The 25,472-nt window shown below is 46.3% G+C and overlaps 1 protein-coding gene across 3 annotated transcripts in view; it reads left to right on the top strand.

Moving 5' to 3' along the window:
• Positions 1 to 25,472, top strand: part of FGD3 (FYVE, RhoGEF and PH domain containing 3) — a 924,278-nt gene that overhangs the window by 323,782 nt on the left and 575,024 nt on the right. The window contains exon 1 of one of the 3 annotated variants that reach the window (XM_069643609.1): positions 19,393 to 19,698. The exons of 1 other annotated variant lie outside the window; for it this stretch is intronic. The gene's annotated coding sequence lies outside the window, so the exon portion shown is untranslated. Of the gene's footprint in view, positions 1 to 19,392; positions 19,699 to 25,472 lie in introns of those variants that run through there. One more of the 3 variants, XM_069643612.1, reaches the window with a different exon arrangement.

Raw genomic sequence — 25,472 nt, 5'->3', positions numbered from 1 at the left:
GCAGTGCTGTGCCTAGCAGAGACCAGACCAGAGAGAAAGCAGTGCTGTGCCTAGCCGAGACCAGACCAGGCGCTGTGAGCAGAATCCGGAAAGACCTGACCAGACTGAAGATCGTGACCAAGTCGCTTTCCTGTTCAAAATCTCTTGTGAGTACTTAGCAAAACTCAGAACACATCTTTTAGTTTAAATTCATCTAATTCAATCTATTTAACCTAAGTAGAACTGCCTCCTATCTGTCACCTGTCATTTCTAGTAAAATTTGTCATTTTGAAAAAGTGTGCGTTTAAAATTTACAAAACCAAAAACGACCTTTACTAAATTACTCATATCTCCGCAACCGTTTGGGCTAGAGACTTGCAATAACTTTCATTTGGAAGCTGAGATCCCAGGCTTTCCTAGGACCCCTAAACGATAGTCCTTGCGGTTCCTTTGTAATAGCGCTCGGCGCATCCGCGAATTTTGCCGCGATTTGCAATTTCTTCACATGTAAAAAAACTGCTGCTGCCTGATTTCATTTGCCAGAAATTCGTTTAACCTGCTAACTATCCCTGCATCATTGCTAGTGTGAGCCTGGACTAATATTAACTAGATACCACTCATCCTGAACCTCTAAAAGGGAATTAAGAGCGTTTCCAGCATATTTCTCATTCATTGCTAGCACCTATCAAAGCATTTGCCTGTGTTTTCAAACTTCTGTTTAAGCTTGCTGGATTGAACTGAATTACAGTTGATTGCATTTCTGAGAACTGTGTGTTTTCCTTCCATTTCCTTGCCTTGCATCAAGGGGGGGAGGGGAGTAGCCAGAGAAAAGTGATTACATTGTTTGGTTGAAATCATATTGCGTATTTTCTGTACTGCATTCATTGAATATTGCATCCACCTGAGCCTACATAAAGCATCCTCTACCACATTATACTTTTGTTCCTATTTACCAGTGTGCTACCTTATCCATTTCATGTCAACTCATTAGTGGTTAAAGAAGTGTGCTAGTGCCAGATTCTCCGTTGTTAATATTTACCATATCAGATTAAGTGTGATATTCAATTATTAATTTATTAAAAAGTGTGATATATATTTTAATTTATCAAATAAACCTTTTAAACTTGCAAAACAGAATTACTTCTTGGCTCAGTGGGGTCAGGGGGATTCCAAGAGAGGGGTGTTATACAAGGGTAGTCATCCAGAACGCATGAACTGGACCTAAAGATATATCAATAAGGGTTTTCATTCAGTATTCTAGACTAGGCGTTAACTTAGCTGTAGTGCTGAATTGAATCCTCTTACAAAGTGGGGGCTCGAGCCGAGACGTTGGGTTAGATTTACCAGTTGTGCAGCTTAATACAGTGTGCTAACTGACGGGATACATACACCCGGTCGGATCACCACGCTGCATTACGCTGTGAAGCATTCCTCAAAAGGGACACTCCAAGAAAAGTTCTGTTCAGCAAAAATAAAATACTAACTTCTGTAAGTCAGGACAGAGACCAATCTCTAGAATGACGACCTTAGTAGACATGAAAATAGCCAGAGAGCACCTCTTGCATAAGCTATTTGTGAGAGGTGAATGGACCGAACAGGGCCAGGATGTGTGGTTGCAGGCCATCACACAACAGGTCACTGAAACAGGGTCAGATATATATAGAGATCAGGGTCCCTTACATGTGGCCCTGAGTGAACTATATATGGCTCCTAAAGCCAAAGAGGAACACAATAAGATCGCCAGGATAGCAGCATACCTGTACCTATATATGGGAGACATGCAGGATAGATGTGCTGAAAGCCAAAATCTGGCAAATAGGCAACAGATGGCATTACAGAAGGTCCAATCTGATCTGGACTCTTCTGAGCAGAGGCTGCAGAGGAGCCAGGAGTCAGAAAATGACAGCAGACTGTACATTACTAAAATAAAGGAGGATATGGATGTGCTGCAAAAGGAAAAGTCAGAACAGGATACTAGATTTCTGGCCCTGCAGAAGGAGCACCAAGACAGTTTGGACTCCTTACTGCAGAGCCAGAAAAAGCTGGAGCAACAGATCAATTTCAACAGGGCATGCACAGAGCAGGTAGCCACCCTGCAAATCCAACTAGACAGAGAGAAAGAGGAGAGCAATAAACTGATCCTGAAAGACCTGGATACCCAGGCAGAGTTTGATCAGGAGCGCCAGAAAGCTGGTGCCTTCCAAAGGCAAAGGGACGACCTGGCGGCACAAATGCAGGCTCTTAGTCAGGAAAGAGACGCCTTAGGCCAGGAAGTCTGCCATTTAAAAAGGAAAATGGAAGAAAATCACCTGGCCCACCAGGGACTGGGTGACCTCCAAAAAGAAAACCAGAACTTGCTAGAGCACACCAGGAGGGTGGAGGATGCTCTAGCAAGAAAGGAGCAGGCCAATAGGGACACAGCTCAGGAGGTAACCCTCCTGCAGCAAAGACTGGCCCAGTTCTCCAGGACCAACCAGGAAGCACAGAGGGAAAATGAGGCCCTCTGTCAACACAATGATAGGCTCCAACAGCAGGTAGCGATGCAGGAGAGACTGATAGAGTCGAGTAAGGCCTTAACTGAGGAACTGAAGGCACAAATGCAGGCTCTTGCATTGCAACAGGGAGCAGGGGCGGATAGAGATGAGGTTCGCTGGGAAATGGAAACTCCGGAGCATAACCTCAGGAGCCCTAGTACCAGAGGCCCTCATACCTCTCAGTCCCTGGACTCTGCCACCCCCATGTCCCCTGGCGCACATGAGCACAGGGCCACAGGGATGGCAGATTACTATCCAGCCAGAAGCATGGGGCTCATAGGCCAGTACCATCCAGGAATGGAGGGGTGGGCATCCGGGTATGGGCACCCAAGTACAATACAGTTCAGTGGGGAACCCCAGGAGAGTAGGCCCATTAAGGGCATCCTGAAAACCTCTGCCCAGTTAGGTCAGTGGAGGGGGTACCCATCAAATCCTGACAGCAAGGAGGAATCTGAAGACTCCTCTGAACTGCGCAGGACACAGGAGACCAGGTCCCCACATTCTGCCAGCCATTCCCAGGCTCGCAGAATCCGGGAAAACCTGGAAGAACAGACGGGAACCTCTGGGAGCAGTGCCTCTGAGTCCGACGAAGAATGGACAAGGGTTACCCGAACCAAAAAGGCCAATAAGGCAAAAAGGGCCTTGCTCAAGGACCCCTTAAAGCAGATTAAGGCGATCAGGAGCGTCATCACGCCTTACCATAAGAACGCTAAGTATTCTGTTTGGGAGCACTTAGAGTTGTTTGAACAAATGATGGAGACTTTCCATTTGAAGGACAGCCAAAGCTGCATTCAATATGTAAAGTGGACCTTCTCCCCGGAATACTCCAGTTTCTTTGCGGGGCTGGAGGACCAACATTTTTCTGTTCACAGAAATCCTCAAGAGGCTCGCAAGGCAGCCTACAATTTGCAATGTGGGGAGGATCAGGCCCCACAAGAATTTGTGCAGGAGTTAAAGCGGGCTTTTGCACAGACCACAAGAAGGGTGCGCACGGATAGCCGTGAATTTATAAACACGTTTTTCCATGCCTTGCCCAAATATATCATGACCCAGCTCGTGAGGGATTTTCACGAGAAAAGATCTTTAGACTGGGTCATTGAACAGGCTACCCGCATCTATGAGGTGCAGAAGCCCATAGAAAATAAAAGCAATGCCCAGAAAAACCCCAAAGCCAACAGCACCCCTGCTGCTGCCAAGGTGGCAGAGGTAAAGGTCACCCCCGTTTTGGATTTGGAGATGGGGGGGCCTAAAAACCTACCTGCACCTAATAATGCTAGGCCCAGAAGGTCCTCGGGCCAGTCGCAGACAGGGAGCCAGGGAGGCAGCCCCACAAATGGGGTCCCTCGCTCTCCTGACTATGTAAGTCCTCGCTACAAAGGTAACAGACCCATCCTGGGTTATGTGTGGACTCCTCCAGCCCAAGGGGGGGGGATCCAGCCAAGCACCTAACCCAGGGAACTTCCCTCCAAACTTCCCACAGGAGGGCAGAAATTTACCAAACCCTGGGCAGAACTTTTTCCCCAGATATCCACCCGACTTTCAGCCCCAAAACCATCCATCCTTCTTTCCCCAATTCCCTGAGCCCAGACCACTGAATCCGGGAGAGGGGAGGCCAAGGGTGGAGGGGTACCCAAATCTTCCCAACCCGGGGTATTACCAGAGAAGGGACAGCTACCCTTCCCGGGATCAGCCCAGGGGAGAAAACAGGGCCCCGTATCAGCCTGAGCCGGTTTCCCAGTTAGAGCGCCAGGTTCAAAACATGGCGCGGGATATGGGTCACATACTGAGGGCTCAGCAGAACCCTCAGATCAGCATGCCGGCGCAGAACGCACCCAACTCTGGACCTGGTGCTCCAGAACAATGACGGGGGCAGCACCCCGATAACTCACCGGTTCCCAGGGAGGAGGCACAAGGGGAAGGGGGGTGTAAAGCCTTGGAGGAAGCTTCCTTCCTCACTTGTAAACAGCCCCTAGAAACCCAGGAACCGGAAACAAAATCTCTTGCCCCTGAAAGTCTGCCTCCTAAGGAGCAGAGGGGGGGTAGGAGAAACAAAAGACCCAAACAGACTCAGTTTGAGGAGGAGGTACAGATCTTCCAATTTGAGGGAGAGGGATCCTCAGAGGATCCTGGGAAAAGGATCTTCTCCTTCAGAGAGGGGGGAACTCCTCCCAAAGAAAAATGGGTCCCTAGGGATGCAAATCCAGACTGGGGAGATGTGGAGACTGAGCTACCGCCGCCCACCATCTCATCCCAGAACCAACAGCAAGAAAATCCCCTGGTTCAAACCCATCCTGGTGACTGCCTCCAAAAAGGGGGGGGCGGCCCGGAACCGGAGCCAGGGGAACCCACAATGGCTCTGATCTCCAGTTGCCAACTTTTTCTTTCAGATTCCCAAGACTCTCCACAGAATTCTGCCCAAATCTCTTTGCTATCGATGTCCAAAACCAGAAAGTTAGCCCACCAGTTGTCCAAAAATGTACATTATCTGTGCCCCCTTGAGGAGAAGGAGGGAAGATATTATGCCCCGGTACAAGTACAGGGGCAGGGTACAATCTCGGCACTGGTGGACACTGGATCTCAAGCTACCCTTCTGTCCAGAAGGGCCTTTGACGAACTGAATGCAGGAAGGGGAGAGAATTACCAAATTCCTCTCACCTCTCTTCCGGGACAACTACAGAACTTTGACGGGAAGGAAATTCCCGTTGAGGGGACTGCAGACTTGGACATTAAAATTGGGCGACATAAGTTGAAACACCCGGTCATAGTTGTGACCCCGGAGGGCACCCCTTGTTTACTAGGGAATGACCTCCTGAGAAGGTTGTCACCCCTAATAGATTGTGTAAACAAGGTCCTCTGGACCCAGACTAGCCGACCAATAAAATTAAAACAGAGTGTCAACCATGTTAGTTTAAACGGCACATGCCACATGGTTGAACAAAAATCTGACCAAGTAGAATTTCACTTCCAGAATAGCCAAATTCCAGACGTGACAGTAATAGCAGTAGGACAACAGACTGGTGATGGGGGGTCCTCTCTATTTCTGAAAATCAACCTTCCTTCCAGCCTAAAGTGGTATTCCACGCTGGAAGGAAACACTTTGAAATTCTATACCAATCCACAATCAGAAACCCCCACTCCTATAGTCCAGAAAGATGTGAAATCAGCTCAAAGCCTGGCTGATATTCAGCAAATTGGAGAGCAGTTGTTCATCCCTGTTCAGTTAAATGATGGGAAGGACTCTGTTCTCGCTCGAGTGTGTGTGAACAACGGTAAGAGCTTCATCAGCGAAGCCATGTTCCGCCAACTCCCAAAAGATCCAGCCATTCCCACCTTCAAACTGATAGACAAATGGGAAATGGACCTGGAAGCACCTGACTCCAAACATCTCCTGCCAAGCAGGTGTATGCTCAAAATCTCCATTGGCAACAAGAGCATAGTCCATAATTGTTGGGTCGTGCGAGACGTCACTGCCGCCTTTTACTTAGGCAGTGACATTCTCAATCGCTTTGCCATTAGTTTGGACCTAATAAACTTCAAAGCTTGGTCCCGATTAGCGGATAATCCCATGGGCTTTGATGATCCAGAAAAAGCATTTAGGTCAGCTCAATTGCTACCTTATGCAGTTGAAATTCAGGTTAAAGAGGAAGTCACCATCCCAGAAAGGACCCGACAATTCTCCCTGGAAGTGAAAGTTAAAAGGGGACAAGAGTTGAAAAACCCTGATGCTTACATACATCTAAATGCTTCTCTCCAACATTAATGGTTGGGGGTAAACCCGACTCCATTAGTCAACATAGAACATGACCCCATTCTAATAGAGGTGGATAACAGCGACTTAAAGAGTATTACTCTAGCCGCAGGCACCATTATTGGAATGGCGGTTGATGACCGACATTTCTCCATTGATCTTGTAAATGAACTGTTAGGACCCATCCCCAAGGACTGTTTTGACAGTGACAGTGATGACAACGCAACACCAGACAGGATTTTTACCCGGCATGGGGGGAACTTCCTGGTGTACACTTCCTGCCCCTATGGTAAGGAAGATGTGACCTGTGACTTCAGGAGGGATGAGGTGATTTTCCAGGTCCATGAGGGCTGCCTTTCCCACCTGAAGCCTCCGGTCCAAATCAGCACTCTGACCAGGGACTTCTCCACCCAGCTGGAGGAGGCCGCGGAGATAGCCAAACCAGAAGTCTTTCCAGGCTTCAGGCAGATGGTGGAAGAGAGAGTCAACCTAGCTGATGCCTGTGTGACTCTGGAACAAAAGCAAAAGTTGAAACAAGTTTTCTTGGATTTCCAAGATCTCTTTGCGGTAGACTCATATGACTGTGGTCGCACCGACATCCACACCACAACAATCCCCACGGACCCTGGCATGACTCCAGTGTTTGTGAAGCAATATCGCTTGCCTCTCGCATCAATGGAGTCCCTTACTGAAATAATTAAGAACCTTGAGTCCCGGGGAATAATCCGTCCAGTCCACAGCACCTTCAATAATCCGGTGCTGGGAATATTGAAGCCAAACGGCCAGTGGAGACTCTGCGCTGACCTCAGGGAGCTCAACAAACGGGTCCACACTTCCCGATGGCCTCTTCCCTACATTGACCAAGGGCTGGCCCAGATTCAGGGGTCACAGGTATTCACTGCAATAGACCTGACCAATGGATACTGGACCGTGCCTGTCAGTAGGGAGGACCAATACAAGCTGGCTTTTACCTTTGGGGGCCAGCAGTACACATGGACCCGGACTCCCTTCGGATACCTTAACTCCGGTAATGAGTTCAATATTTTCCTACATAAGGCCATGCCCGACCTGGGTACGAGGGGTAACCTGGCTTATGTAGATGATGTCCTCATCAAAAGTTCATCTGTGGAGGAACACATAGCAGAGATCCGTTATGTTCTGACACAGTTGAGGGCCGCCGGAGCAAAACTTTCCTTTCAGAAAGCACAGTGGTGTAGAACCCGTGTTAATTTCTTGGGGCATGAGATTACTCCTCAGGGTCTCTGTCCCCAGGAAAAGAAAGTGGAAGCACTTCAGAAACTGAAAGACCCCACAACTCTGCGGGAACTAAGGAGCCTCCTTGGACTGACTAATTACAGCAGAAAGTTCATTGAGGGCTACGCAGAGATCACCAGACCCCTGATTCATCTCCTGAAGGGGGGGGTCAAGTGGGAATGGGGTCCAGAACAAGCCGAGGCAGTAAAACAACTCAAAAGAAGCCTCTCACAAGCGCCTTGCCTAGCTTACCCTGTCAGAAACAAGGAGTTCTTCCTGGAGACGGGGTTCTCTAATACGTGCTTGACGGCAGTATTATAACAAAAGCATGACAAGGTCAATAAAGTAATCTCCTATGCGAGCAAAACTTTATCCTCTGTGGAGGAAAAATTCAACGATTGTGAGAAGGCACTCCTGGCAACGGTGTGGGCATTGAAGAATTACCGCCCGTTTATCCAGGGGGAACACATCATAGTGGAGACTCCACACCAGCCTCTGCAATATCTCCAAAGTGACAGAATCCGGGCCGGAAATGTGAGTAATTCCCGAATTACTTCCTGGATTCTGTCAATGCAAGGCTTTCCTGTGGAGGTCAGATATGGCCAAAACAAGAAGAGTCCCCTCGCGCAAGGTCTGGCTGACTTGCATGATTGTGCCAGAGAAAACTGTCTCGAGGACGAAAGTCTAAAAATAAAGGACAACATGGAGGCATACCTTAATTCCCCCCACAAAGTCTTTGAAGAAGACAAGTGTGAGGGAATGCCCACTGTGTATGTGGATGGATGCTCTTACCATGTCGACAACAACGGGGAGAAAGAACTGGTGGCCGGCGTAGGGAATGCATGGGTGAATGAGTCCCCAGAACCCTCCGCTGGATACAAAATTGGTCCCCGAAGTAGTCAGGTGGCAGAATTGATGGCTGTGCATCAGGCCATCCTCACTGCTGTCCAGCATCAACTCCACGAACTGGTCATAATCACAGATTCGGATTATGTACGGAACGGGTTCGTGGAGCACCTGGTTAATTGGAAGACCAGAGGCATGGTATGTGCTAACAACAAACCCTTGAAACATGGGAAGTTGATCCAAAACATTGATGATCTGGTCACCTCGAATGGGATGACCATCTATTGGAAGAAGATCAAGGGTCATTCCAAAGTAGAGGGACCAGACAAAACTGGAAATGACTTAGCTGATCAGCTGGCCAAAACCGGGGCCATCCAAGGGGATCTAATTGAGATTGAGTCCCTGTTGGGGGAAATCCAGGTCACTGCCATCACTAGGTCCCAGACAAATGCTCACAACGACCTCTCAATTGCACAATGGAGTAAGGAGACCCCTGATGCTGATTTGATTACTGCTCAGAAGGGGGATCCAATAATTGGTAAATTTTACCAGCACCTTGAGGACCCTGAGAACTTTCCCCTGACGGATACCGATTACATTGGGAAAGAGGACCTAAGAGTGTTGATGAAATGTCCCAAAATGTTCCGGATCCAAGACGGTTTGTTGGTAAGGAAATCCAAAGCTGGCCACGATCAGTGGGTGGTTCCTACCTCATTCCGAAGCCTGATGTTAAGTCACGCCCATGATGCGGCCACTGCCGGTCATAGGGGGTTTCACACAACATTGGAAATCTTAAGAGAGGTTGCATACTGGCCACACATGGGGCAGGACCTCGACCAGTACCTGAAGGGTTGCCTTGTGTGTGCACAATTTCAGCCATCATCCCTCACACACCGGGCGCCTTTACAAAAGAGGGGAATGACACTGCCATGGTCAGATTTACAAATCGACTTTGTAGGCCCTGTGATTCGCTCGGCTAGGGGGAATAAGTACATGTTGACCGTGACATGCTTGTTTACCAAGTGGGTGGAATGTCTCCCAGCCCCAAATTGCAAGGCAGAAACTGCAGCTGCCTTGATGATTAACCACATCTTTTCCCGTTTTGGTCTACCTCAAAGGATTGAGTCAGACAGAGGTAGCCACTTCACCAGTGAAGTAATGACAAAGATGTGGGAGATACTGGGGGTCAAGAGAAAGCTGCATATTGCTTACCGGCCAGCTTCTTCTGGGGCAGTAGAGAGATATAACCGGACAATTGTGAGCATATTAAAGAAGTTTGTGGCAGATTCTGGGCCAAGTTGGGATATCCGATTACCTCTGGTCCTAATGGCTATCAGATCTACCCCTTCATCTGCAACCAAAATGTCACCATTTGAGTTGATGACTGGGCGCAAGATGGTGCTTCCTCAGCATTTGCTCTACAGGACCCAAGAGCAGACACTGATAAATGCCTCCACTACTCATGAGTATGTAGAGAATTTAAGGAAACACCTCCAACATGCTTTTGCTTATGCTCAGCGGAATCTAGAAAGATCGACTGATAGCATGAAGACCCATTATGACCTGAAAACTTCCAGGAAGGAATATCAGGTGGGAGACCGGGTCTATCTATACAACTTCCAAAGGAACCAGGCCAAGCAGCGCAAATTTTTGCCTACATGGAAGGGACCCTTTGAGATCGTCGATAAGATCTCCCCTGTGGCCTACAAGATCCGCATCCCCAAAGGTGGTTCGGCAGAGGGGGAAGACAAGTGGGTCCACATAAACCAGTTGAAATGTTGCCATCCCAGGCACACTCTGCAACAACTGGAGGAATCCTCTGGAATCCTAGCGGGTACTGTATCAGACTAATTCAGTTCCAATCATAAAACCTACCACATCTAGTCTCTAAAATATTGTGATTTACATGAAACTGTCTCTAGTGATGCTGTTTTTTTTTTTCAAAATAAGAATGTAATATTTCGTTACGATGAAATGCATATGCTGCCCCACTATCTCAACAGTGGTGGAAAAAAAAAATCGTCTATGAGTAGATATTGCCGCTCTTCCTTTATCATCCTAGGAGAGATGAAACCATGAAGGATGACCAAGAAGGACGATCCGGAGACCGGGAGCAAAGACACAACGGGCCCGGGGTACCGCCCAATCTTCCCATCAGGACCGGCGAGGAGAACTGATCGATCTGACCGGATGGAGAAGAAGATGCTGAACTGTGCCATCTACAGAAGAGGAAGAAGATTATGCGGACAGACCGGTGCGTGGGTCAAAACCCTTGGGCACGCGACTCCCCATCGACCCAAACTCAAAGTGCAGTCACGTGGGGGGGCTTGTAGGGTGTCCTGACCCACGTTTAAGCTACCCTGCTACAACATTTGGTGCTGTGGGCTTAGGAAATTCAAGATGGCGGAAAACCCACATGTGCGCCGAAATCCAGGAAAGCTGCGCAGTTGTGCGCACACCAAAATGGTTACCTAACTTGCCACCCACCAGGGTAAAGAAAGGTCTTTGTTAACAAAATCCACTTTTACTGATGTCAAAAAGTTGCTGAAATCGTGACTCATTGGACCACTTTAAAGATTCAACCCTTTTTGTGGGGTTCCACATAACCATCTTACTGTAAGGAGCCCCATCAAAACAATGTTAAGCAAGGATTTACTACCATGTAAGAACCATTCCTGTTTAGAATGCATTAATCCAAGAAAATCCCAAAAATGGGTGCAGTACCAGTACTCACCACTATCCAAAAGCCGGCGTTTTAAAACCCACTGTGTGTTTTTCTGAAGGCAAGCAAAATGCCTATTTCAAACCTTGCAACATGTGCAAAATATTCACTGAACACCAGCAGACATTTGGCAGAATGGAGTTTTGTGTGCCTACAAAATCTGGGAAATGAAGAGCCCAAAAACAATGCTTATAACAAAAATGCTATGGAGTCAGCAGCTTAAGCCTAACTGCAACTGGATTTAAAACCACCAAAATCGAAAATGTTAAATTAAATGAGTGACCTATGTTTGGTGTCACATGCCTTTGTAACCGTTGAAATGTCATAGTTTTGCACTTAGAATCAGCATTCTAGCTGCATGTGTAAAATTACAAGTTATTTTAAAAGCAACAAAAAGTTAGCTGAAGGTCTGGCTTAAGGAACTTGATTTTGCCTAGCAACGGATCCCATCAGGAGTGAAACTTGAGTCACAACTATGTTCCCAGGCCAATGTTCCTTTTGCTGCCCACACGAAGGATATGCCATCTATCTGATAATTGAATTTCCTGTGCTCTGCCAGAGAGTGAACAAAGCCCTCTCCACTCAGGCAAAGGTTTTTATTACAGACGTCGTAAAAAGTGGCTTCCTCCTGGAGAAGCTGGGAGGGGCACTGCCTGTGAGAAGCAAGCTGGCTTGGCAGAAACTGGAAAGACTGGTTTCTGTACCATGTGACCTGAAAAGACACACCCCTGCAGCAAGGATATGGTTTTATAAAAAGGGGGATAATTCATAGTGCGGACATGTGAACATTTTATAAATGATACCATAATTCTTGTGATTTTTCTGCCCACAGTTTAAGACGTGGTAGGAACCGGTGGTATGTTCAGGGGGGTTTTAGCGGAAAAGTGGATATTACTCTAAATGTGTGCATGTTAAAAATCTGAAACTTCATCAGTTAATGTCCCTACCCCCTGCACACATGTATGTAAAGTTGGGTCCATGTCGGAAATTGAAAAAGCAGTTAAAAAGTCAATTATGTACACTCTTTGAATGCAAGCTCCGAGAATGAGCAGATTTGGACATAGACATGGCTAAATTCAGCCACACCATGTATATGTAATTTCAAACAACTGTGTAACTCTGAAGTATGGATTTTGATCATATATATATTTGGGTGCACAGATGATAAGGGAGGTTGTTTCAAGAGATCATAAAATGACATCAATCTGACTCACAGTTCAGTTTGCCAATCAAGCGGAGGAATGGAAGCCTGACCAATGACGAATGAGAGGGGCAAGTCTAGTGATGCAACACACACACCCATTCTCAAGAAACAGATAAAAGCAGAGAGTCAGGACACATAGAGACATTCAATTTCATCTGCCGCTGGAAGCCCTGCCGGAAAAATCCATACTTACCTCCATCAAACTCCAGAAAGCCAAACTAGAGACTTCAATCTATCCAGAGCAGAGACCAGACCAGAGAGAAAGCAGTGCTGTGCCTAGCAGAGACCAGACCAGAGAGAAAGCAGTGCTGTGCCTAGCAGAGACCAGACCAGAGAGAAAGCAGTGCTGTGCCTAGCCGAGACCAGACCAGGCGCTGTGAGCAGAATCCGGAAAGACCTGACCAGACTGAAGATCGTGACCAAGTCGCTTTCCTGTTCAAAATCTCTTGTGAGTACTTAGCAAAACTCAGAACACAACTCTTAGTTTAAATTCATCTAATTCAATATATTTAACCTAAGTAGAACTGCCTCCTATCTGTCACCTGTCATTTCTAGTAAAATTTGTCATTTTGAAACAGTGTGCGTTTAAAATTTACAAAACCAAAAACGACCTTTACTAAATTACTCATATCTCCGCAACCGTTTGGGCTAGAGACTTGCAATAACTTTCATTTGGAAGCTGAGATCCCAGGCTTTCCTAGGACCCCAAAACGGTAGAGATAGTCCTTGCGGTTCCTTTGTAATAGCGCTTGGCGCATCCGCGAATTTTGCCGCGATTTGCAATTTCTTCACATGTAAAAAAACTGCTGCTGCCTGATTTCATTTGCCAGAAATTCGTTTAACCTGCTAACTATCCCTGCATCATTGCTAGTGTGAGCCTGGACTAATATTAACTAGATACCACTCATCCTGAACCTCTAAAAGGGAATTAAGAGCGTTTCCAGCATATTTCTCATTCATTGCTAGCACCTATCAAAGCATTTGCCTGTGTTTTCAAACTTCTGTTTAAGCTTGCTGGATTGAACTGAATTACAGTTGATTGCATTTCTGAGAACTGTGTGTTTTCCTTCCATTTCCTTGCCTTGCATCAAGGGGGGGAGGGGAGTAGCCAGAGAAAAGTGATTACATTGTTTGGTTGAAATCATATTGCGTATTTTCTGTACTGCATTCATTGAATATTGCATCCACCTGAGCCTACATAAAGCATCCTCTACCACATTATACTTTTGTTCCTATTTACCAGTGTGCTACCTTATCCATTTCATGTCAACTCATTAGTGGTTAAAGAAGTGTGCTAGTGCCAGATTCTCCGTTGTTAATATTTACCATATCAGATTAAGTGTGATATTCAATTATTAATTTATTAAAAAGTGTGATATATATTTTAATTTATCAAATAAACCTTTTAAACTTGCAAAACAGAATTACTTCTTGGCTCAGTGGGGTCAGGGGGATTCCAAGAGAGGGGTGTTATACAAGGGTAGTCATCCAGAACGCATGAACTGGACCTAAAGATATATCAATAAGGGTTTTCATTCAGTATTCTAGACTAGGCGTTAACTTAGCTGTAGTGCTGAATTGAATCCTCTTACAACGTGCACACACACAGATATCTGAATAGCCTTAATTTACTATTTGTCTCCACTACCCATATCTACTTTAATTACTAACAGTGTCTTACATTCCTGTGTTTAAAGTTTAATGATCATATTTTAGGATAATGGGGTGGCACCTGGAGTGGCCAGTCAGATTCCAGGGGTAGCACGTGCCAACCCAGGTCACACCCTAGACACGCCACTGCATCTTATGACATGTTGCCCTAATTGGTGTTTGTTCCTCTGTTTTCCCATTGGGTGGATTTTTCTGGATTGATGTTTGCTCCTTCGATATGTACAGTGTTTTTTTTTTGCTCTTTAGAGACTCTGAGATGCTGCCTACGAGCATATGAGCCAAGAGCCACCAGCTGAGTTGGTTGACCTGTAATGGGCACTGAATAGCAAATGTCAAAGAGCAGCTGTGGTATCAGCAGGTGTGAAGCAGAGAAAGGGTGTGGGGCCAGTGTTTGGGTCAGGTTGCTTGGCTTGCTTCCCCTGTCCTCTTGACACTTCTTTCCTGGGTCCTCCAAGGAGGAGTTGTTCCACACTGGAAACAATGTCAAAACTGTAAAACTTGCCAATGGAATTCTGAGACTTAACAGAATAATCAGACACTGGATGAAGAATACATATGGGATAGTTATTTTGAATGCAGAGAAAGATCTTGATAGCCTACAGGAACTGTTTCATATGGTCATCGTGACGTTCCCGTCGGAGTGATTTTGTGTTACTTTGCGGTCGGTCCAGTCAAGCAGTGAATACATATTGTTTGATTTAACATTCAAATATTTCTTTTTTTTATTTTTTTTTTAAGAAATATGCACATTGTCAATGAGGATGGAGGATGAAGAATTGCTTGGGCCTTTGAGAAACAATGAGGGAGCCCTGGCAATGAATGATCAGTTAAAGAACTAGCAAAGGATTCATATAAATTATTTGATGATATTCATGAATGATGAAATGTGCCTTACTCAGAGACCTTGGGAAATATGCTCTGTTCTTCGAACTTGAATAATCACTTACAAGGCAGAGTGATGAATGTGCAGGGAAATATGGCGACAAGAATGAATGATGTATACTTACACCTCCATGATAAATATTTAAAATATGTAGATAAAAACTTGAATGGTATCACAGAGGCAATTCAACTAAGTATACAAAACAATGCACCAAGCCTATTGGAAAAGATGAATATTTTGACACTAAAATAGAATGAATGTATCATAAATAGGGGATGACCCAATGATTTGATGGATTTAACTTAAAGTAAAACTAATAACCTGAGGAAGTCTGTTTTAGCAGCACTAATTAGAAAAAGAGGGAAAGAGCCTAAAGGCTACCAGATAAAGTGCAAACACCTGCTTACTAGGGAGACACAGACCTTTGCATTCAGGTGGGAAAGGTCTTGGGGCAGAGGAGAAGGTAAACCATAGAGATGAGGAAGAGGATTTCCCAATGGTGCAAGATTCTGAAGGTTCCGTAGAGTCTGAAATCATAAGAGAAATCGTGTTGGGGAGACCATGTTGGATCTTGTAGGAAAGTAACACATGCTAAAAAAAATATAAGGTCACTCTTTAAAAAAAAAAAAAAAAGACAGATGGTAGTTCAGGCTGGAACTAATGAGCGGCTGCAGGGAAAGTCCATAGAACACACCCAATCCCATGGAAATTAATGTGGATAATACAATAGCTGGGAAGGAGTAAGACAATGAAGATAAAGAATCAAAGAGCTAAATTGAAGAACATACAAAAAAGAAGAGAGCTAATATGCAACCCAATATCCCAAGAATGTTCGTGGGGTAAACAGGAAAGGAAATCCCTCTAATTGATGCAGAAAAGAAGGGAAACTAATTTTAAAATATTGGGGAATGGGATGTAATTTTTCAGCCTAGAGATGATCCGCTGACACCTTCAACACACTTCTCCATGAAGAGGGGAATCCCCATTTGAATTTATTTTTGGGAATTTAGCATTATTTGAAGTATGCTCAAGCCGCTGTCTGAATTGACAATTTTACAGTGATCAGTCAGGGTTCAGGCCACTGAAAAGATTGAAAGCTGGTCATCCTACACTGGCTATTTGTTGATTGATTAAACTTTAAGAGAGTTATGTTCTTCTAATGTGATTTATTCCATGCACTTCTGTCATTTTCATGCTCTTCACATCCTCTGGTGGATATTAGAAGAACATGGGGCGTGGTTTATGGGAGGAGAAGTGGAGAGCAAGCCTGCATTGCTGTTCTGTTGGTAGTTTCAGTTCGGAAAAACGGTCACTGTATGTGGATTTGCTTCTAGGATGCATTGGTCGGTGGATGTTTGTGTGTTTGCCTCCAAAAGAGAGGTCTTTTATTCTTGTGGTGTGGGGGTGGATTGACTGTGTTGCAATTGTGACTTATAGGAGGAGGTCTGGTGTTTGCTGTTTGGTGTTTGTGTGGGTGTTGTGGTAGCTGTCTGTTGGTATCGTATTTTATTGGTGTGTGGTGTGTCTGCAAGAGTATGGAGCATTGTAGTGCGATTACTCCTAAAAAGAGGAGATCCTTGTGCCACTGTCAGTGATTACCAGTGTTGGTTGTCTCTTTCGCTGGCTGGTAGGTAACCGGTTTGGTTTACGTGACCTTGGTATACCGAGCCCGTACTCTGTGGCATACTTCTTTGTATTCAAACTCCATGCTTCTCTTATACCATGGTTTGACGTTATAGTACGGCAAATCAAACAGTCACATTTCAGTGCTTTTCTGAATGCCTGTCGTCGTTCTTTTGTGTATGCTTTCTTGGGAAGCAGGCTCTAGAGTTTAGTGAGATGTTACAGAATGTCGATCCATCACATTTTATTCTCAGATATTGTTTGGGTTCAAGACGTTGTGTCATTGCTAGATCTCAAGACACTTTTTGGTCTTTAAATTGATTTATTTATTTTTTTGGCATGAATTCTTCTCCTATACATCACACATAACAACCATAACCACCACAAAACACAGACCAGACATTCATGAACTGGTGCAGGTCTCTTCACAAACATATACTTGAAACAAAAAGCCTAGCCTAGAGACCAGCCCACATGACTATAAAGCTCAACGTACTATAACAGACCTTGACCAGATGCACAAAATGTGTTCCCATATCTGGGTGCAGTAAGCCACAGCCTAACAAGCTATGTGCTAATGTCACCTAGAAGCTTACCCACACAGAGCCTGTTCAGTTGCCTTCTGGAAACATCAACACACCAGCAAAGCAAACTTGCACTGTTCACTCTGTTCTGACAGTCCTGGCTTTTGAGCCAGCTGCATGCTGGAACTTGTAGGCCCATAATTGTGTCGGAAAATATCAGACCTGCAAGTTCCATGATCTGGTCAGCTAAAGCCTATATTGTCAGAATGTGACCGTCATGGTATGGGGCCATTGTGAAGCGGTGTTGATAAAGTGCTTCTGATCCTAGCCAGGCAAGCGCATTCTGAACATTTTTCAACCTAGAGACCAGTTTCGTGGGCCCCTTCACTCGCACATGCAGTGTAAGTGGAGCGCAGGCATGCACATCAAAGATGATGCTGGTTGCTGCTCATTCATATTAAGCATTGCAACCCCCAACCCGCATGGCCCTTATGACGAACTCTAGTCGAGCATTTTAAATGTAGAAATTCCAAGGCAGCCTAGCTGGGCTTTCTTGTGCGCTTGGAAACAATGCGGCGGGGCGCTCTGCTTGCCAAGGCGCCACATTGTACGGCAAAGGTTCCCTTTTCTTCTCCGGAATCCATTCAGTTGTGACAGTAGGAGTGAAGCAGGGCCATTGTTCAACCTTTCCTATTTGCTGCTGAGAGGGGGGAGGGAGGGATAATTAAAGCCCACCAATCTGCACAAAAAGCAAAATAAAATACTGTTCCTGCCAAGTGCCTTATTCTGTATTGGAATGTCTTACGCTGCGCTGCGCTGCGTGTGTGTTTTCAGTTTTGGGGTTGGAGCACAGAGGACAACATTTGTTTTTTTCCGGATTTCTTAGTTTTGTGTTGCCTAGCGACGGAATGACGTTTCAATGAAATTCTCTATTATTGCGATTGCGTCGTCCAGTGGTCATTGTTGGCAGCGTTGCAAGCTAGTAGTGAACGTCACGTCTTGGCTTGTCGACTGGTCGTCTAGTGTTCTTTAGTGTCGTGGAGGCAGCAGTAGGACCGTTAACATTTAGGAAACGTGTCCTTTGCGCTGAACAGCAACGCGTGACTCCTCTTGCGTCATCATGAGGTTCCACTTACCGCCCATCCTAGCGGTGTATAACTTGTTTGATTTTAGGTTGGCAGCTGGTTCCAGGGCGCGCGCAGATCTCGTGCTAGGTCTTCGCAGTGGGCCGGATGTTTCACGCTTGCGCCTGAAATTCCGCCAACCATTCCCTCAGCCATTCTAGAGCAACTGTTTGCAATCCATACGGTGACGCACGCGGAGGGAGCAGAGAGTTATGTCGCCCCATAAATAACTGCTGCCCCATAAAGGGCGGCGGGGGTCCCCGAAGTGCTAAATAAGCACCGGGGTCACACACTGTGGGTGTCTCAATCGGCAGTTTGGGTGGCCCTGTAATCATTGCCTAATGAGCCATTAACGGCATCTCTGCCGACCCCTTGGCCCACGCGTTTGGGATCGGGCAACCATCTACCTTGCAATGCGCGGAATCTGCGCCATTCACAGAATGAGGCGCATCTCCATGAGCTGCCTGTGACCATTAGAAGTGCGCGTGTTTTACTGCCTCGCGGCCTAAGGGCAGGCTCTGCGGTGATATCATCCAGTTCCAGCGAGAAATCAATGGTTTAAGTGGCAGCCTCGTTCACTATTAATGACGGAAGGCGAGCTCTCGCGGCCTGGCTTCCTGGGGACTCGGCTGGCGTCGCCGCGGAGGATCTCTGCACTCGCACGCCGCCTCATGACGTGTATTCCTCAGACAGCGGTTTTGCTGGGCGCCACACGCCTCTCGACAGCTGTGGCAACATTTGAAATCATATTGTTGATTTAATAATGTTACAATCCGGATTTACCTTCGCCCAACTGATTATACCCACCCTCCGCCCTTAACTAATGGGTGATGGCAACATGGCATCTCTGTATGGTTTGGCTTTTGGACCAGCACTGCCACTTTAAGACCTGCAGCTCACCGACTCTCCCGTGCTTGCTGGCATCATGGTGCTTCTAGGAATATGTGTTATGAAGACGATATTTCAAACTGCAGTGCAGCGTCCACAGAACTGCCCGCTGCGGCCTGTGAAATGCCTCGCCTGCGTAGTGTGTGTGTGTGTGTGTGTGTGTAGGGAGTGCGTGTGAGGCGCAGGGAATAGAAGCAGGGGCTATTTGTGTCGACTCATCGTCTGGGGAAGGCAGCAGCAGCCAGCCTGCCTCCAGCGCACCCCTCCGTGGATGTGCTGCATTTGTCACCAGGCCAGCCCCTACCCCTCGCCACGTTTATCTCCATGGCAACCCTTCTAAGGCATTCTGCAGCCTGCAAACTACTTTTCGCCCTTTCATCCCCCGAGCTGGCATTGTGGAGCGTTTCACGCACCCCGGCTCTCCGGCAGCTTTGAATGCATTTAAGCCGGGGCACGATGTGGCCGGGCAGTATTTGTTGTGGTTGCTGCTCGCAAGGCCTGCAGCCAGGAGAGGAGGCAGGCAACCTTCACATGACCTAGATGGAGGCCGACTTTGCTGGATGGGAACACGATCTCACCTCCCCAATTGATTGACTGGGAATCGTCGTTTCTGTGGCGGAGGAAGGCAGCTGTTCCCCGACACAGCTCCCAGGGAAACCCGGGCAGATGGCTGGCCGGCGCTGGGCGGCGCACCGCTGGTAAGCGCTCCGACTGCCCGGGCTGATGTGCTCTCACTGGCATTTAAAGCTTCAGTTCTTCGGGGGCTTTTAATTCGCTTTTCTATAATGTACATGAGCGCAGTTACTCCACTTTAAAAATGTTTAAGGGCCCTTTACCATGTTCTGTTAAGATGTATAATTTCCTTGGCGCATTATATGTATTTATTTATTTTTGTATTTGTAATATGCTTATTTAGTCATCTTCTGGGCGAGACGGAGGTGTGCACCATTTGCTTTGTGACACCTGACACCTGCGTCCACTCCCTCAACCTTAATTTCCCCCTAATAGTGTTCCCTTTCAGTGCAGGGTCCCTTAGACCCCCCACCACCCCCTTCCAGTTTCTGCTCGAGGCTTTTGACTTTTAAACATCAATTGCTTATTTGTGTTCGACGGTGCTTGCTTGGAAACAGGGAATTGTACGGCCATTGGCCGAAGTTGCTATCACACTCGACTGCTACCCCTGTAGAATCTGTTTGAATGCATGCCTTTTAATATCGGCCGTATTTTAAAAGACCGTGGGCAGTAGATGGCTTTGGCAAATGTTTCAACGCCTTTTATTTTAGGGTTGCGTCTCTGAAATGAGGGTACGCAAAGAGCCATTTAATTAATCTTTGAGGATTACGGGCCAGCGAGAACATCTGTTGGCGGGGTCACATCGCCCCCTTCTCTAGACTGCACGCTTGTTAGTCTGCAGTGCCTCATTGAGGGGGGTGTGTATTACTTGCCATTTTCAGATCTGATTTGACGTGCTTGCTGTCTGCAAAGTTGCCGTGACAACGAGGAAGTCGTCGGAGTTTTTCTAGCTGCCAATGTATTCTTGGCCATGTCAGCTGTAATCACCGTTTATCAGCACTGTCTGCTCTTATGGATGGAAGCCTGCATTACGTGTTACTCCTTACAAAAGAAGACATAGGAATGGGTCCAGGTGGTACCACAAGCCGAAGCTTATACAGTGATCCTTTTATAATGCCCAGTCATGGCGGGAGATGGGAGTGATTTATGTGGGTGCAGAGACCGATCCTCGATCCTCGTGTCTGATGCTGACACCTGTAGGGCCTTGTATTTCCCTCTTTCCCTGTATGTGTGTCCGCCTGTCGCTGTGATGTCAGAGTGAGTGCTGGAATGCAGGCATATCATAGAAGCTTCCTTCCAAGAGGTTCCAGGGGTTACAGTTGGAATATCTACCTGGTGGGGGGCACTGGCGGGTCTTCTTCTTCCCCTTTACTTGTAATCTATGCAACTGAGACCTAAATAAAGGAACCTACGTGTACCTTCCAGTGCCACGCACAGGCTTTCATTACCACAACCACCATCAACCCTAAGGTTCATCTTGTGACAAGGGTGAGAAATGGCATGCCCTAATCAACCTTGGGGTCCTCATACCTGAGGGTTAAAATCGTGACAGGGGTGATAAATTACACAGTCGTAATCACAAGGCTGTGGGTGTAGAGGTTAGCTGGAGGCCGCTGTGGGATTTAAAGAGGAGCGGTTTTATTTAGCCACCAGCGTGCAATGCTTTCTGTTGCTGTTTACTGAACCCACAGGGAAATACTGTTTGGTTAAAGGGTCTTATTGAGCACAGATACTGACGCATTGCCTCATGGGGCTTCAGGGCCTGCAAGAGATAGGATGGGAAATTAGTGGGAGTAGCCGGAGGAGAGCAATGACATCCGGCTCTGTTTGTGGGTAAGGTTTTAGTTGATTTTGGAAGCTGTGCATCTGCTAAGGCCTGGCCTGGGTAGATCCTGTGGTGGGCTTGTTTGATTCCCATTGCTTGTTCATGTGGGCACCGAGTCGGTTTCTACCATTCATGTCACTGAGATTCATGGCCGAGGTAAAATCTTAAGCATGGAGTGTTTTGGTTTTATGTGATGTGGCGTCTGTTAGGCTGGGATGCTGGAAAGCTAGGTGGTATTGGCTTTTGGTAGTGGATGCCCCAAGTGTGCCTTCAGTCTATACTATTTAGTGATTTGCCTCCAGGTGCCCCAACAGGTACACCATGGGTTTGTTATCTAGAGCACAGTTCGTATTTGTTGTTGTTTGGCTCTAAGCAGGCCTGCTGCATGGCTGGTTGATTGACCTCTCGCCTGCTTGTTTCAGACTGTTTCCGATCTGTTCCGTGTCTGCCTCAATCGATATTCTCCTGCTTAGGAGTTATCTATATATCTATTGATTTTTCGGAACACACTACTTTGCAAAATAAAATGGCTTCACAGCACAGGAATTGAACGTGAGTAGGAGAAGGAGAAGGGGTCTGGGGTATGAGTTGTGGTGTGGCATGAAACGGTTCTGGGGGCAGGCATTTAAGGGCACTATGGCCGGATTCATCCTCATTTCCATGGGGTGTGTGACTTTGTTGTGGAACAAGGCAGATGTTGAAACACGCGTTTAATGCAGTAAACATTCAGAATAGTAATTCAATATTTGGGTCAGATGCATCTAGGCAAATACCCCTTTAAACTGGCTTATTTTCCTCTAATCCCCTGCAGCTTTTGCCTATAAAAGAGGGGGTGTCCCACTCCTGATTTGAATCACCTTTCGACCATCAAGGACTTAGGATAGACATTAATTTGCACCTCGGTTAGGAGAGATAATTGTTCCAAAGCACTCGGCCATTGAGGTTTAGGAGGAGTGCTCCAAGGCAGAGGCGAGCTGTGTTCCCTATGCACTCAAAGAGCAACTTGGGATGACTCTGAGAATCAAGACCTGCCACTCTGCTTGAAACTTCCCTAGGTTGGGAGAGCAGAAACTAAAAGACTCACTTCATCCTAGAGGTCCCTGCAGGATGGTCTCAGATCATCCTGTGGGCCAGAACAGCCAGGATTATTGTTTGAATCGTGTGCACTGCATTTGAACCAGAAGGATCTTCTGTTGCTTCTTTTGGCACTCCATCAAACTGCTGCACGTTTGATCCGGCTCACAGCAGCATCATACCAGGTTGAGCACATTCCCGCTTCATCTTGAGCAACCATCTGGCTGCTGTGGACAAACTCGAATGGGACCATCAGCAGCATCGCGGCTTCGAACCGTCAGATCTCAACTCGAACCTCTAGCGACCCGAAGCAGCGGTTATCAACATCTTGAACAGACTCGTTCTTCGAACCAATCCTGGTAAACCAACTGAACTGCATTGCTTGACCACTGCATTTAAACCTCACAGAGCCCTCTCTTCGAACCAACTCAATGCCAGCTCACTGTTTGGACTAACACAGCTCGCCAACCTGAGCCAGGTTCGACCCACCTCTGCAGCACCTCAGAGCCTGGTTCGACACTGTCTAACCACCTAAACTTCGAATCCAGTACTTAAAGAGAACCTGTCCCCCGGTCCACCTTTTGTGGTCCTAGAGACCGGTAAAGGCCCTTTTGCTCCTTTTTCCTACAGGGCATATTATTTTTAGTTTTGGTTATTAAGTGGTGTTACATTGTCACCAGTAAGCTGAAACTATTGCATTAGAGTATAGCTAGGGAGAAATGGCATATTAGGAGGGGTACAATGCTTGTAGGTGTTTGGTTGTTTACCCACCCATTGACTGCCTATGGCCCTGTTAATCCCTATGGCCACTCCCACCCACTTTCTCCTACTCCTGAGACACATCCTCCAAGGATTTATTTGAACTAGGTTTATCAAGCCTAACATCAAACCTTATGCTCACAGTGCCTGCCAGGCTTCTGAAAGTTAATGACTTAGTTGGAAGTTCAGCCACTAGATTTATTAGCACTACGCATGTCCTTCACTGAAGTCCTGTTAAAAACAAGCATTGGCAAAGCCAAAAATGGGCCTATGTCTTATTTGGGCCTATTTGCCAGGCACTACCATTATATTTTATTTATTTATTTGAATTTATATAGCGCACAGTGGCCCTGGGGCATCTTGGCGCTGTTTGCTTAGTACAGGTGTACATAGGTGGAACAGAAATGCATACAAAATAAACAGCAGTATGGGATATGCGTGTTCTATGGTTGCAGAAGAACAGCATATCACCCAGAGCGAGTGATATAGGTTACAGAAGAAGGCATACTTAGTTGAAAAATTTGGTTTTCAGCATTTTGCGGGAGACAGTATATGATTTTTCATTTGTGAGTTCAGTGGGGAGGGCATTCCAGTTTTGGGGGCTAGGTATTGAAAGCTGGAACCTCTTTTTATATGCCGGGTACTCTCACCATTTTGCAGCTGCTACCATCAGTGGTACATTATTACCACAAAGGCAGTGCCTGTCAAAAGCCTTTCCCATGCCTACACAAAAGCCACAACGGTTGTGTTGTGATGCCTTTCTTAAGAGCAGGGTGTTTACCTCTCTGAGATGTAATGTGAAGTTTCCTGTGATGATGATCCCTATGTGATGTCATAGAATGTTGGGTGCTTTTCCCTTGTTATTGTTCTAATTGTGTCAGTTTGAGAAAAGTGCTGAAGGAAAGGAGCCTCTGTATGTTGGGGGTCTTCTTCCCTCTTAAGAACCTAAAATAAATACCTTTACAAATCTTACCTGCCGCTGCCAGCCTCTTCATAACACGTTGGCATTGCCAATGCTTGTTGAACTACTTATTGCATTTGTTGCTTATTTTTCCTTTCTGTTAAGTATCCAGAATTATTTCATGATTACATTCAGCATTTCCCAGTCTCCCTTTGCCGGGGTGGGTTTTTGATAGTGTGTTTTATAGGTAAGTGTACAATGGATTTGTGTTTTGCCTTGCCTCATCACAAAAGTCAAAGCAGGTATATCTTTCGGATGAACCTCTTTTACCTTTATGACTGGAATCACTGTTGGTTTGTAGAAGTGTGGGGGCTGAGTAGGTAGTTTAGCCACTACTCATCATTGTACTTCTGCAGTGCAGAAGTCATTTCATCACATACAACATGTGTATTTTTTTTTGGGGAGTTGGTACCACATCAGAACTGAAACTTAGTAACTTCCAACTTTAACTTATGACACCGTACAATCAAGTCTTGCTCTCGTGCAGCACCTCCTGATGTTGGGTGGCATTCTGCTCCATTCTGCTGCTATGGTGCTGAAAGCAACCGCATAGCATTGTGTCTATAGTGTGTAGGACTTGGGGTTGCCCTCTTCCCAGGAGCAACCTGCAACCTATATCTCTGTGTGCTTATCAGACAAGTGGATACAGAACTACAATGCAGGAGAAGTAGAGTTGCACATCCATGTTTAAAAGCAGCGGTGAGGTGCATAATGGTTACCTAGAGTCAGTCTGGGCCAAGCTTGGATAAGGTCTTGAAAAGAGTGCAGTAGTGCAGTTTGGCGAACCCAGCAGCCCTCCCCATGTTTTGGCTCTCCTGATCCCTCATCATTGAATATGCTGGCTAGGTCTCATGGGAGCCTGGAGGGATTCAGGTTGCCAATCACTGCCTTAGCAAGCTGTGCCACCTGTAACAGTATATTTAGAGAGTACCCTTAACATGGGGAGTTCAACCCCTCTGATTAAAGTGCTACAAAATATATAATGTGTCTGATTCAGTCTGGCCCAGCCAATGACTCTTATAGAGCCACATAGATCACTCCCCCTGTGCCTCAGATAAGCCAAGAACGAAGCCTGTGTATAGAACAAATACATATTTATTAAATAATATGTCCAATGAACATTTGGACCAAATGATTACGCATGCCACCTTCCCTGTGGCACAAAACAAAGCTTCAAAACAAAACTCACTTTTTGGGACTTCACTTTTGGGTCTCATGACCATGGAACACAGGCCAAATAACAGTTCAATCCCCCTATCCCACAAAAAACACCTGAATGG

This window comes from Ambystoma mexicanum, chromosome 2p, assembly GCF_040938575.1.
Source record: "Ambystoma mexicanum isolate Mex_15411 chromosome 2p, UKY_AmexF1_1, whole genome shotgun sequence".
In the NCBI taxonomy this organism is placed as follows: domain Eukaryota; kingdom Metazoa; phylum Chordata; class Amphibia; order Caudata; family Ambystomatidae; genus Ambystoma; species Ambystoma mexicanum.
This window is presented reverse-complemented; position numbering and strand designations above follow the sequence as displayed.